Source organism: Anarhichas minor, unplaced genomic scaffold (assembly GCF_050575085.1).
Source record: "Anarhichas minor isolate MPS153535 unplaced genomic scaffold, ASM5057508v1 ptg000026l, whole genome shotgun sequence".
In the NCBI taxonomy this organism is placed as follows: Eukaryota; Metazoa; Chordata; class Actinopteri; order Perciformes; family Anarhichadidae; genus Anarhichas; species Anarhichas minor.
Window position 1 is genome coordinate 1185392 of NW_027466472.1, and position 15295 is coordinate 1200686.

Below are 15295 nucleotides of genomic sequence, written 5' to 3' on the forward strand. Positions count from 1 at the left end.
AACATACACACACAAAGAAACCCGCTCTGCTGGTTTCCCTTGTATACACATTCACTTCGATGTAAACACGTATGAAATGGGAGACTCCGGTGATTCAATCACCAGAAAGAAACACACACACACACACACATTTCCATAGGCCTTCAAACGCAGCCCTCACTTGTTTTGTCTGCAGTGTAGCTAAGTAGAATTTGCGCTAAAATAACTTCAAAGGCTCTGAAGGAGGGGCCACTCCGAGGAGTCTGGGTAATTAGGACTGTGGAGCGAGGGAGAAAGGAGAGAGGGAGAGAAGATGAGTGAAAGGGAGAAGGATCCTCTCAGCCACAATGGATGAATGAGACGGTTTGGAGAGGAAAAACAAAACAGGGGGGGGGGGGGGGGGTTCTCAGGAAACTAGGAGCACTTCATGGGCAGACACACACACACACACACACATATAAACACACAGATTGGTGGTGTGATAGCACGCCACGAGACAGGAAATTTTAGGCCGTGGAATTTACTCCCAGTTGCAAACATGACGCCGGATATGTAGACACACAACCGCACGACGAACACTGGTGTAGACCAAAAGCAGACATTTCTGTCTCACACACACAGACACACACACACACACACACACACAGACATAAAGTGCTCCTAATGGCAACAGTGCAAACAGCAGCCGCGCGGACCAGTCCACCCAGCCGTCACGAGAGCACTCCACCAGGCTAATGCACCGCTATTTATAGCCCGTAAACAACACCCGGCATGTGGAGATTGTCCCTCATCGCCACCTGTACAAATGAAGCCGGATCACTGAATGCTATCGTCTACGCAATCAAGCTCCGTGCCTTTTTTTAAAAAATGTGTTGAAATGTGCCACATTTATATGAAACTGCTTAATGAATCTCGGCTCATAGAACTGTTTCTGCCTGTAAGAATTGTTCAACCCCCCAAACATGTCAGGCGGCACCTCAGTAAACAATGACATGAAACCAGAGAAAATGGAGAGTTGGAGCTTGGAAAGGAAAGCTTAGGGAGGAAAGGGAATCAGTGTGTGTGTGTGTGTGTGTGTGTGTGTGTGTGTGTGTGTGTGTGTGAGGAGAAAGTGGATGTAGACGGAGGGGCGAGAGTGCCCTCTGTTGACTGAGCTGGGTTTATCATATTGCCAGAGATACACACATGCACACACACACACACACACTTATGCATGTGACAAACAGTGTTCAGTTACTGTTTAGTCTGAAAGCCAAAACACACACACACACACACACACACATACACGTCACTGCAGCCTCACTTCCAAAAGAAATCAGCTAAATCCAGACTAGGGAATGAAGGCACAAGCAGGGCGTTCTGTGTGTGTGTGTGTGTGTGTGTGTGTGTGTGTGTGTGTGTGTGCTTGGATGGAAAAGCTAGCACCCCTTGCATGCATGCGTGTGTGTTTTAAGTGTGTGTTTTGTTCGTATGTAAACCCTGTTGGACCATCAGCCGTTCTGCAGATTTCTGGATCCCTGCTGAGCTGCAGCTGCCTGAGTGACATGTGCTGGTTGAGCCTCCAAAGCCCCTCCAACTAAAATCACTTATCCTCACCCACCCACCCAACCACACGCACCAACACACACACACACACACACACACAATGTCCGTCTGCAACTGTTCTTGAACTGCTGTACGTTGAAGCAGCATCCAGCAGCTTCCTGTTGGGATCAGAGGAGCGTCAGCCGGTTTGATGGATGACGTCAGCTGCTGAGGACACACAAATACATCTTTTGGGTGTTTTGTTGCTTTAACATGGACCGCGCTGACATCATAGTGACTGCTTGGCTCCTCCCCCTGTCCTGTCAACTAGATCCTGTTGGATTTTGAAGCCCAATATTCCTCAGTAGCCTGTTCACACTGTTTTAGAGGGTTAGCAATTTTTCAATTGTTTCGAATGTGTTCATTTTCTATACGGTGCTGAAATAAACGCGTTTGACTACTTTTTCCAAATCTGTACAGCAACAAGCCATGAAAGCTGTTTGTTCATCTGTAACTGACGCTGCAAATGTTTTCATAACTTAGTTTGTTTCTTTCTTAAGTTTTATTCATTCCTTTTTATTAAATATGTAGACATTTTTATGTATTCCTTTATTTTTCCTAAATTATTATTATTATATGTCTTGCTTGAGGTCTTATGTCTGGGAATGCTTCGCTTTGTTAAAAATGTCAAATTGAATATAAAGTTCCCAAAAGAAGTCATGTAGGCTACGTTATTGCCGAAGGTTTGTCTTTGGTTTGTCTTTGGTTTGTCTTTGGTTTGTCTTTGGTTTGTCTTTGTCTCCGGCTGAAACATCGGCGCTTATGATTAGAAGAGGACGACTCTGACAGGTGGAGCTCAGATTCCCACTAAACTGTCAGTCAGGTATCTTGATCTTAGAAACAGCAGTTTAACAAACACACCTGGACTCGTCCTCTGGTCTTGTTGTTCTGTAGCACCTCAGTCTCCTCTTCTCTAATTGATTCTTTCTCTGATACTTCTTCCGGATGCACAGACATCACCTGTACAAACAAACAGACGCAAACAGACAGGTGGCGTCTTCTGGGTGACAAGTTGACAGTGAGTCTGGCTCCGGGTGGGGGGGCGTATCTGCTGTCATATTTAAAACACACACACACACACACACACACACACACACACACACACACACCTGTTATGTAACGCGGCTGCAGAATAAAACCCTCCTTCCCTCCAATGTGACATTTTCTCACTTTGCTAATTGGAGCGACGGCTTCTGTGATCACTGACTTTGATGTTTGACAAGACAAAAGTAATTACAGCTATTCAAACCCCATGTTGTGACTCCATTGTTGCTCTGATCCACGCGGCTGCTCTGCTTTTTATTTTCACTGTTTTTTTTCATCTCTCGACGTTCTGCAGATGTGAGTTTTTGTCCGACAGCGGTGGTGATAAGCGCTCTGAGCTTGTCATAGCGGTGCCCTGGGTTGGAGTTTGTCTTCTGTGAAAGATCCGAATGTCACTTTTCAGCCCCTCCTCCTCCTCCTCTGTCATCCCCCTCTCCCTATATTCCTGTCACTTTGCCTCGCTCGCCCCAACTATCAAAGCTTCCACTGTTTACTTTCTTCAGTCTCTTCCTTTCCATCTCTCATTGTCACTTTCTTCCTCTCTTTCTTTCTTATTTTTCTGCCTCTCTCTCTCTCTCTCTCTCTCTCTCTCTCATTGATGTCAGTGCAGCGCTGACACAGACCCACTCCAGACTCAACTCCTGTTGAATGTTAAGTTAATGGAGTTCCTGGATTGTGTGTGTGTGTGTGTGTGTGTGTGTGTGTGTGTGTGTGTGTGTGTGTGTGTGTGTATGTTTGCATACATTTGTGGATGTTTTGCCTGTCTGTGAATGGATACATTTGGTTTTCAGTATTTTTTTTAAAAACACCCCATGTGAAGAAATTAGAAAGACGAAAGAAAGAAATCTTATTTCTCAACGATGGATTATATGAAGATTAGAGTGAAAGGTGGCGCTCAAAGTTTGCCTTATCTGTCCATCAAATTGTAACTCTCTGTGTCCATCTTCAGTCTGACATTGCATCCACTTTAACCGATATCTGTGTCTGTGTGTGTGTGTGTGTGGGGGGGGGGGGGGGGGGGCACCAAGCGGAAGTGCCTTAAACTTGCATTTCTAGTCCATCAGACTCTACTTCTCTCTTGATTTATTACCTCAGTAAACATTGTAAACATGAGTTTATGGTCTCAATCTCTAGTTTCAAGTCTTCTTCAATACAGCATGATGTTCATTTAGTACATTATGGTCCATTTAGAGTCAAACACACCATAAAGCAGTGTATGCTTTAGGGCGGGGCTACATGGTGATTGACAGGTTGCGTCCACGCTGTTGTCCGGTCTGGAACTTTAACCCTTTCACAGTGTTTTCACTTCATGAAAGTTCATTGTAACATTTGGGTCGTCTGTTGTTTCATTCAGCGTTCGGTACTTAGCTCCAACCTCTCGTGTCACTTCTGGTTGCAAAAAGAACCAAACAGATGGTGACGTCCAAAAAATGCTGAAATTGTGGCTGCAAAATGTCTGTCCACAAACCACTGGGTAACGTCACGGTGACTGCATGCACTTCTTATTACACAGTCTAAAGTGCGAAGTGACAAATCCACAGATAATTTACACCTGCAGCTCAGTTTTACGAAGCGTTGTCTAGTGTAGTTTATTTCAGCTTATTGTTTTGGTATTACAGCGCACAACTTTAGGTTTCAGCCTCGTTTCTAGATGCAACAGGCAGCTGTTTTTTAGTCAAAGATCTGCAGTACAACATGGTCAGCAAACAGTTAGCAGCTAGCTATATAGCATAGTGGAGTATTTAGCAACAGGAACATACATTTCCTTTAGGAGTTGGTGGAGACCAAAACAGAGCTTTGATCAGTGTGGTATTCAGTTTATCATAAACGTGATTGTAAATGAACGGCCTTGTCGCTCGGTGTGTGCTAAACAGGCTGTTTGCTAGCACGTCTGTATTCTCACCACTTTCTCTCTTTATCGCTGGTCTAACTCGTTCCTCCTTCGTCTCTACTCACTAATGTTTGCTGCACTTTCCGCACTGGGATCGTTACATATTCTATGAAAACCTAACTTAATTAGCGTATGAGAAAATAATTGAGCAACTGGTCCTTGATAATCAGGCAAGTACACCAAAATCAATTTGAGAGTTTATTTCTTTTGGCGAAGCCATGCTGTTGGATTTTGACGTCTTCCACATGTGTCCGTGCTGAATCCTGTTCCCAGGTCTCTGGAAGGTGGAACACTCTGGAACGCACTGCGTGGAGCGTAGCTACGTCCAACTTTCCCTCCCCAGGCCTCCACTCACGGGACCGGTGCAAAAGTTTAGCGAAAACACACATGCACTCCTTTACACCGACACACACACACACACACAAAAAAAACCAGGACACACACTTGGACATGAAGGTGAGATTTTTAATTAGTGTGTATTTGTCCAGCGCAACACACACCTCTGACCTACTTCACATTTCAACACCACAACACCCTCATAATTCAAACATCTAATTGTTTCCATTCTTCTTCCTCTTTTCCCAAATAACTCATTTGCTTTTTGTATCCGTTTAACCCTTTCTTTCCTCCTCTCCTTGCTTCCATCCTTCACTGAAAAAAGTGTTGCGTCGTAGTGCGGCGAGCTCTGAGGAGCTCTGAGAAACAAAGTTTAGTCTGAGCTTTCTTTGCTATTACCAGCACGCCTGTTTCCCCTCATTTCCACACAAACGGCTTGCCGGCCGGTTGGCGCGGTGCCACAACCGATGCCAGTCTTTGTGTCTCTTCCAGGTGGGTGATTTATGCGTGGCGCCGAGCCCCCAAAGCGCCACCGAGCCTCCGTCGTCTCCCTGCTGCCAGGCTTGGCCCCCGATGGGTTATAAATCCTGCTCAGACGCCATCGCCAGCGAACAAACAAACTTTTACTTGTATTCTTCACTTGGAAATATACCGTCTGTGTTTCTCTTCAACTTCAGCGATGGATCGATTTCATCTTCCAGTTTTTTGCCGATCTCTCTCTTTATTATCCACCAGTTACTTTTTTTGGCACGACTATTTCACAGAAACTTCTCGTTCCAGATCTCTTCCCTTTCTGCCTTTGCCTGTCTCGATTATCTGCCCCGCCCTGATTAGCGTCACCTGTGCCTCATTAGCGCTGCGGTCACGTCACCTCCTGCAAACCTGTTCTCACTTCCCCAATCACTGCATTCAGCCGCCCAGTTTGTCTTTGTTGCATTTCTGGTTCAGGGTTTTGCCTGTTTCCCAGTCTGTCCTTCGGAATCCATTTGTGTTACCTATTTAAAATGAACCATTGAATTGTACCTGCTGCCTCCTCACAACCCAGTCTCCGATAAAATGACATTCCCGTACAACCAAACCGCATCCTCAATGGCGTTCCGAGGGAAACGCATTTCCTCACTGATTTTCGTCGCAGCTTCAAACAGTTCTAAACAATTTTGAAACACAAAATTGAAACTAATCCAAACAAAAAATTCAACAAAACTACTTATTTAGGTTTAGTTAAAAAAAAACATCATGGTTTAGCTTAAAATGTCTTTTTAATTTAAGTTACAGACGTAATTAAAAAATTAGATTAAAAAGTAGAGTGGGACTTTTGGTTTACACACGGGTACACACACTCCTGACCTCCTCCTTACATTCACTTCTGCCTACTATGATTAAACGTATTTGTGATACATATCGGCACTCTTTTGCTGTACTCCAAATTGTGACAATTTTAATCTTGTTATGGTGGAAATGATCTCAAATTTTACGTAATTTACAGCAGGATCATTAAGGAAAAAATACACAAATAAATTCCTTTCTGAAAACATTATATTTATTCATTTTGGTGAGTAATTTGCCTTTTGGTGATCAATAAATGTGCGTTGTAAGTGTGTGGTTTGTCCGTGCTTGAATAACAACGTCATACACACAAATTAATTGAACCATAAAACAGCTCTGTTTAGGAGACAGTAAGGACGAGGAGGAGGGATGGAGAGACTGAGTGAAAAAGAGCAGCAGACGTGGGGAGGCTAATGGGTTCAAACTGAACTGATCCTTCCGTTTTCACCAGAGGGGTCAGCTGAACACACACACTCCATCCCTAATTGTTCCCATGCGAGGACTGTCACACACACTCACACACACACACTAACCATGTTGTCTTTTTATTTTCCCTGAAAACATGGGGAAATGTCTGATTCAGAGAATAAGGTAGATCACGGTCCACACATACATTCACAGTGACTGACACACACACACACACACACAAACATACTCTCTGTTCGGTCATGAAATAAAGATCGGGGGCCTGAGTCTGTTTTGCCTTTGTTTTCATAGCCTTAGTGAGCTGTGCAAAGTGCTGCACTGTAATTTTAATGGTATTCATGACCGCACACACACACTCATAATCACACACACGCACACACGTCTGTGTCAACTCACGCATGCTACACGCATGTATGAAGTCATGCAAGCATGCATACACACTGACATACAGATGTGTGCAGGCTTGCATTGACACACACACACACACAAGGCCCGCGCTCCTATAGGAAAACTCCAGCCGATGCAATATGCATGCCGGCATAATAAATGAAGATGGCGAGTGGTGTTGCCGTAGACAGGCTTTCAGAGAGACGGAGAGAGATGAGGACCGGCGGGAAACAGGGTCAGAGGCTAGGAAAGTGTAGAAATAGTCAAACTGCTGCAGAACAAAACGTCAAAGAGATTTGCACAAAAGATGGAAATAATTAAACCTGGATTGAAAAAAAAAGATAGAGGGAGGCAATGGGGTTTAAGAAAGAAGTAGGGGGCTGTGGTTGGAGTTTGGCACTACAGAATAATAGATGGGTATGTGTGTGTGTGTGTGTGTGTGTGTGTGTGTGTGTGTGTGTATTCCCTCTCCCTGGGACCAGATGAAGTATTCCTCAGTGTCTGTGGCAATCGACCAGAGCAGCGCAGCTCCAATGATGGATACCGCCGCACTAATCGCTCCTCCGATGCCTTCTGTTTCTCTCGCACACACTTTGCTCCACTCTCACTCATTCATTTATCTCCCCCTCTAATTCCTCCCTCACTCCGTCCTCCTGTTCCAACGCGCTGCGGCACACCAAACAGAAACAAATCACAGATTTAATGAAATTAAGTTGGGAGGGGACGGCCTGCCGCAGGGGGCGTGTATTTATTTATTTATTTATTCATCTTGTTCCAAGTCTCAGCGTGACAGCTGCTGCAGTGGCACACCTCAGCCACCTGACTGACTCCGTGGCCCGAGATGACTCCTCTTAAGAAAGTTCCCCACGTCTGTTCACACTCGGGGAAAAGAAAGCTGCGTTCAGCCTCGCAGCTTGCAACATTCGGCCCTTTGGGGAGCATAAATCATTTAAAGCTGTGGTTCCCCGAGTGGAGCCCCGGGGACCATCGGGGGTCCTTGTGAGGAGATCCAGAATCTTCACGGTCTGTATGTGAACATTGTGGAAATTAATTGACCTTGTTTTTTAAGGTTGTTGCTCAGTGAAACAACATCCACATCTGGGAACAGCAAGGTTAAGAGTATCAAATACCACAGGCTGTCACTTTGACTTAGGATTCTGGCTACCTTTCAAGCGTGGGAAAACGTAAATATTCGATCCGTCATGATTTGTTCGAATTCACAATTCCCAAAGCGTGAGCAACAAAACAGGCCTTGAACTCCAGCAGGAGGCAATCCTAAGAAAAGATTGTGTTTTGGTTGAAGCTAACTTAGCTCATTATGTCCCCTATGTAACTAGTCGTTAATGAAGTACGATTCTTACGTCAAATAAGTCAATGATGACGTTTGGTTTCACACGGGACACAAACATCAGTCCCCTGGGTGAAAGTCCTGTTTGTTTGACCCGTCCATCCACCTTGACGTCCTACATGGACTTCGTCGTGGTATGTGGAGACACTAGATGGGGTAATTGTAGTGTGGGTACTGTTCCAACTACTTCACTACAATGTTAGCTAGTCACTCAGCAGCCCCACGAAAAAACGGGAAAATGTATTTTACATGCTAGATTTTCCAAAAGAGTGCACATTCTTGCGTGTCTCTCTTCTACAACAGAAATGAACATGTAAACTAGAAACATTATGCTCGGTATGTGTGGAAATGACAAAGCAACGGAGAAAAAAAACATGCTAAATTTGCGTGAGAGGGTGGATGGAGAGACGAGGGCAACAAAGACAGATTGGTAGATAGATGGTGGTCTTCAGGTTCTGCACTGAAACATAAGGAACCGCACTTCAACGCTGCTTCATTTTACAAATTTTACTTTGTTCTTTGTCCGTCATGTCAGACCGTCGCAATTCCATTCCCGCGATTCAAACCCAAACAGCTACTGGATGAGAGCGCAAACGATTAGCCTCATTGAACTCCTTCTGCTGTATAATCGTCAACACCAGCTTGCCCAGACTGGAACATACTCAGTCAGACTTCCTGTCCATATATGCCCATGAATGAAGCAGTAAAGTGTGTTTCTGCTCTTTCTGTTTCTTTTTTTCTTCAGTTTTACTGCTTCATCAAATTTAGTACCAGAAATTTTCGAGCTCTAATGAGGTTCTTTGGGATGCCATCCGACCAAATGGGAGTCTGTGGTCAAACACCGGCAGCTCTTGATGTGAAAATAAGTTAAGGAACCATTGCTGAGAGTCTCCAACAAACATTAAACTTTGGACAGACTGTGTCCTTTTTTAGAAATAATACAGCAGAGGTGTTCTTCCATACGGTCAGTTTCTTTAGCGTATCCTCGTAGCACAAAGGCCCATATAGTTCCTGCAGGACCCCTGGGTGTGCTGGATGTCCGTGCTGACAGGGGAGAGATGGAGGGGGATGGGGGGGGTGAGACAGCGGGTGAAGTGGCAAGAGGGTCTCTTCTGATCTCCCATAATCCCCCACTTTGTTTTGGACCCACTCGAAAGCTCTCGCTTGTACAAATACACACTTGTCCGACTTTTCAAGACGCCTCCTCCTCCTCCCTGTCGTTTTCTCCTCTCCTCCTTATCCCTCTATCCCCAGACCCCATACAGGGCCTGTCACCATATTCCTTCTTTCATTTTTTAAGCCTCCTCTGTTTGTTTTCCAAAATAAAAGGCTCATTGAGAAGTGCGGTAAATGTGTGTGTGTGGATGGTTGTTTTTGCTCTTGCTAGTAGAACCTTAATGACCTGAGTTCCACTCTGCCCAGCTGTCTCCACTCTGCATCAGCATTTAATCTGCACAAAGGCTACAGGACCACCCCAATGGGTCGCACACACACCTCGCTCACCAGGTAATTATGAACCAGGGGAGAGAACAGGAGAACAGTCATCCCCCCCACCTCGTCTCCGTCTGTACGTCCCTGCTTCCCAATGTCTATTCCCAAGGTTGAGCGCGGAGGCAATAAGTGTGTGTGTGTGTGTGTGTGTGTGTGTGTGTGTGTGTGTGTGTGTGTGTGTGTTTTTTTTAAAGCAAACTTTGTGAGTTATGGGGAGTAGGGGAGGCTGCGCTGCAACTTAAAGAGCTGAGTTAGCAGATGGGAGACAATGCACCTCGGGGAGAGAAATGAAGGCCTGGAGATCAAATCAAGACCTCGACAATCTCATTTGGTGAGCATCGCATAGAGGGGGGGGGGGGGGGGAGACACGATAGCAAAACAAATCATGTGCAGGAAGAAAAGAAAAAAAACTCTGTGATGATAATTCCTGCCCGCTGTTCCGAGGTGTTTTTATAAAGATGAGTTGTGCTGGTGACTTAATCGTGCATCCACACTGCAGGAGACTCCAGCTAACGTTTGTGTCACAAGTCTGAAGAGCTGAAACTAGCTGACAAGCGTTCTTTGGCACAGATTGTACTACAGCAGAGCTTTGGAGACCATAGAAAAGCTAACAGACGATGTCACTGACAACTGAGGTGTAGAGTATCAGTGCTGGGGTCACTTTATTTTGATGGTCTAGTGTTGACTTTTAGTGCAGTCAATCCTGCAGGAATTCAGCAGTGACTCTGATGTTTCTACAGACTATTGGCAAAGGGAAGCTCCAATCTATATTTAGTTTACTCATCACATAGTTTATGTTGAGCATACTCTCTAGATGCTCACATGATTCAGGCTGGTCTCGTCCAGCGTTCAAAGCAAAAGCTACAAAAATAAATGCACAGCGATCTTTCAGAGAGGAGGAACGTGTGAAACGAGAAGTCAGCGTTGATGTTTTTGTCACGTAACTGGCGTACTTCAGTAACGACACTTCTGTGGTTATTTCCAAGCACGCACATTCGTAACACCGAGTTCCACCATTTGAACTCTTAGATGACATTGGAACTATTTGTATTCTTAAACCTTTCAACCTAAATACTTCACACCTGTTTGATAGTGATAAACAGACCTCATCTCAATAGTCATTTTGGCCTATTTCTGTTTTAATGCTGTTTTAATAAACATGATGTGCTTATAGTCACTCTCCTTTAAGTGGTATCTAACTTTTCATCAAACGAATAAGCACTTTTTACAAAAGGTCCAACTATTTGCTAAATTTAAGCTTGCAAAATATTTTATTTTATTTTATTTTATTTTATTTTATTTTATTTTATTTTATCTTAGGGAAGAGTAATTTTTTTCAAGTGGTGGACAGCACTCTTACCAAGATGAGAAAAAAATATATCGTTGAATCCCAGAAATGAATGGGTGCTAATGAAATAAGTACAAATCGTTGATACAAACAAAAATCAGAGGAAATGTGTTCTTATGTCGCTTCCTGCATGAGGCCACGTCTGATGGAAAAAACAGTGTTGTCAGCTGCTAGCTGTTGTTACACAAAAGGTCATGGAAGTGACTGCATGAAAAGCTCAGGAGTCACAAACCCGCCTCAACTCAGCTGCTGTTAGACGATTTGACGCTCAGAGAGGCCTCAAGGTTCTCATCCACACAGCCACACCGCTTAAGTGAAGTACAGCGGCCGGAACATATTGCATATTTGATATAGTGCTCTAACGCTGTGTCCATAATATCATAATAAGTGTTGTGGAACAAACTCAGCGGCAGGAGATGGATTTTCATAGATCAAATGTTAACAGGACATGACTGTGAATTAATGACAGGCAGCATGTGGTCTGTGCCATAATGGAGATATGGTTGCACGATGAAATGTTTTAGTCTGCACACACACACACACACACACACACACACACACACACATTCACAGCGGGATGGATGTATCAGTCTATACAGTATGATGAATTGGTGGTCCACAGCAGAGAATTGATTGATCCCCTGTTGAATGGAGAGAGCGTATATGTGTGTGTACGTGTGTGATAGAGTCTTTATTGATATCATATGGTGGCCTGCTGCTCAGATCAATAGCTGTTTCTCCTCATGAAGTTGTTTTGACCGCACGTTGCGATATGAAACCCATCCACACGCCGCCCGGCCTCGCTCTTATGAAAGCATGGCATTTTCTTCTTGAAGGGCAGTTAAAGTCCTCGCTCCGTGTTCCCTAAACTTCCTCCACAAAACACAGAAGCATGTCTTTCATTAGGAGCGACCATTGTTGTATCTTTATGCAGGGTTCACCAAAACAAGTTCAAATGTGTGTCTCAGCCCCTGTGGTCCTCTCCTGAGCGCTGACCTCACGACCCCCTGATTATTCATTCATTCCTGGTTGTATAAAGACCCGACTGTCACCTTCCTCCCTTTGCTCCCGGTCCTCTTCCTCTGCTCTCCGGCTAGACAGGAAGAGAGGCAGATACCGGCTTTGCAAGGAGCCGGTTTTTGACAGCGGGTAAACAGGATATTTTAAAATCGTGCTTACATGAAGAACCACTGAGCAACGTATTCATGAGAAAAATCCTGTTCATTTTCTGTGGGACATGAGTGAATCATTGTGAGATTCCAGGCGACGCGACACTGACTTCTTGGTCAATACCAGTCTTGAGACCACTTTTTTAATATAAAAGTGTGTCAGATTTATATTCATATATGATCTCTGTTTTTACATTTCGTTCTGCAGGCCTTGTGCAGATTTGATAACGTTTCGGCAGAGTTGCTTGTGAAACACCGTTAGGCCAATAAAGTGTCAATAAAGTGTCACCGAATGAGGTGAAGGTGAACACGAGGAGCTGCAGACACATCTGGCCGAGACATTAGACCCCCGCTGACCCGTCACGCGGCCAAAGCTAAGAGACGGATAACCCGGAGCCGAGTCAAACACAGAACACGCAGCGCTCACGTCCTCGCTTCCCTCCGTACCACAAAGTGCCCTCCGGTCAAGCGAGCAGATCTGGTGGGACCACATCTCATGTTTAGTCACTTATTAAAACATCGACTGGTTTTCACGGACGCATCAATAGCGAAGTTCTTCACAGTCGAACTTCCCTTTCTTGTTGCCGCTTCTCCGTATCTGTTTTCCTCCGTGGCGGCTGGTTGCTTCCTGTCCCATCGGCAGCTCCAGCTATGCACTGTGCAAACATGGCGCTGAAAGAGCCATCCATCATCTCCTGCCTCTGACCCCCCCACCTCCACCCACCTCACACATCTCAAACCTCTCTTTTCCTGGAGTTATGATTGGAGCAAGGCGGAGAATTCCAGGGGAGCAAATGGCGAGAGAAGAGAATGTGGAGTTTAATTTGAGAGGATCTGCTTCCTGTTTTTTCTATCTCTCGCTGGGGGAAAAAAAGTGGGGATGAAATGAAAAGAAGAAGGAAAGAGAGGAAGGAGCGGAGGATTAAAGTCAAGGTGTGAGGTGTAAAATTGTTCCTTTTTCTGTCAGACCCTCAGTTCATATTCAGCGTTTTTGTTACATTTCTAAAGTTTTCTTTTGTTTGTTTTTTAATTTTTATGTGTGCCTGTCACCACTGGTTCACATATCCGCTCACTCTTAATGATTTAACAGTTCAGTTAATCGCAGCGATTTAGCTCTTCATCCATCAAAAGCCGCTCTGACTGACAGTGATGAAGCATGAAGCGTCTGTCACTGCCGCTGCCAGGACCAAACTCTGGCTGAGGTTGATAGATCTATCTAGCTGTGGGCTGGATGGGAAGGAATATGTTGTTGTGTGCCGACTGTCAAGCCGGCGTGGCCCGGGGGGGGCAGAGAAGGGGGGGGGTGGTGCGAAGCAGGTAACGTATTCGCATTGGCATCCGGGCCCCAGGGCTATACCGCCTCAACACGCGCTGACCCGAGCTCCTGTCAGACGGACCAGAACCGAGCTTCTGACAACAGAAAATGACACAGCTGCCTCTGCATGAGTTCTCGTTTAGTGAGGTTTGAATTCACCACCCGTTTGTTTTTGAGCATGATAACTTTTGAACTTTTGCAAGTATTTATGTCTCAGCTTTGTGCGCCAGACTGAATATGATGATGGTGAAGTCGGACGGCCTGTCCACCAATTTGGGGCCAGAATGAACTAAGAATTATTTGATAGGTTGTTATGAAATGTTGTGGAGGTATGGGGCGGTCCTAGAGGAAGAATGCTATGATGTTGTTGATCCTCTGACTTTACGTCTGTAGTGCTACAATTAAATGAATACATTTGTTTTTTGTGACGGATTTCTGTAATATTTTGTACAGATATTCAAGGTCCCCAGAGGATGAATCCTACTAACTTTGTTTGGTGATCCTCTGACTTTTCAGCGTCAGCAAGGTTTTCACTTACATACTAACCCAAAGCCTAACACCTACACGATAGCACAAGGTTTTGTAGAGACATTCATGGTCCCTAGAGGGTGTCTCCCACTGACTTTAGTGATCCTTTGTCATTTCCTCTAGCGCCATCATGAGGATGGCATGTGGTATTAAGTGGAATGTGTCTACAACTGTCCGATGGATATCCATGATATTTAGCACACAAATCCATGTCTCCCTTTGTGTTGAATTGTAACAGTTTTTGTGATCCGTTGATTTTCAATCTGTTTGATATCACGATTTAAAACCCACACAATTGATATCATTCCCATCAGCCTCAGCTGTTCTTTGTTTTTGTGCTAGTTAGCAAGTGATAGCATGTTTCACATGCTTAAGGTGGTGAGCATGGTAAACATTATACATGATGAAATGTTAGCATTGTCATAGTCCTTAACATTTAGCTCAAAACACCACTAGCATGACTGCAGACTCTCACTGTGTTTCACAGAGTCGAGGTCCTTCAATGGCTGAATTTCAAGACGGAATTCTACCGAAGACCGAGTCCTTCGTTTAGAGGATTTTTTAAGGATGCATGTGTGTATCCTCCACGCTCCCAAGACACCCACAATCCAATGCACACAATGCATTTCCTGTCCCCTGATTTGGAGACAAAGAAAATACGCTAGTAAACTTTATGTTATTTCCCCTCAGCTGTATGAAGAAAAAACAATCTTTCTGAACAAATCTGGAAATTGCCAATCCAGATGCTGAATCTTCACCCATATTAGTCCCATACTGACTTGCATCGCTCAGCAACAGACTCATTCACCACGCTATTAATAGCACTGAAGGCAGAGGGAGACAGCAGGGAAGAGTCAGCGTATTTTCACATCTGACAATGTAAATTAAGGCTTGAGTTGGGGATAGTTGCAACAGCGGAAAGACCAAGACGGTTTTATTTTGTTTCAGTCAAGCTCTGATGAAGTGTTTATCAATCGGAGAGGTATAATTGCTGTGTAGTTGCTTTGAAGAGAGCATATTACTTGTATGTCTTGTCCGTTAATAACTATAATTGCTCAAATACCTGTTGATTTCATTATTTTTTTTAAGCCTGCCTGTTTTGAATCTGTGTATATTAATTTTG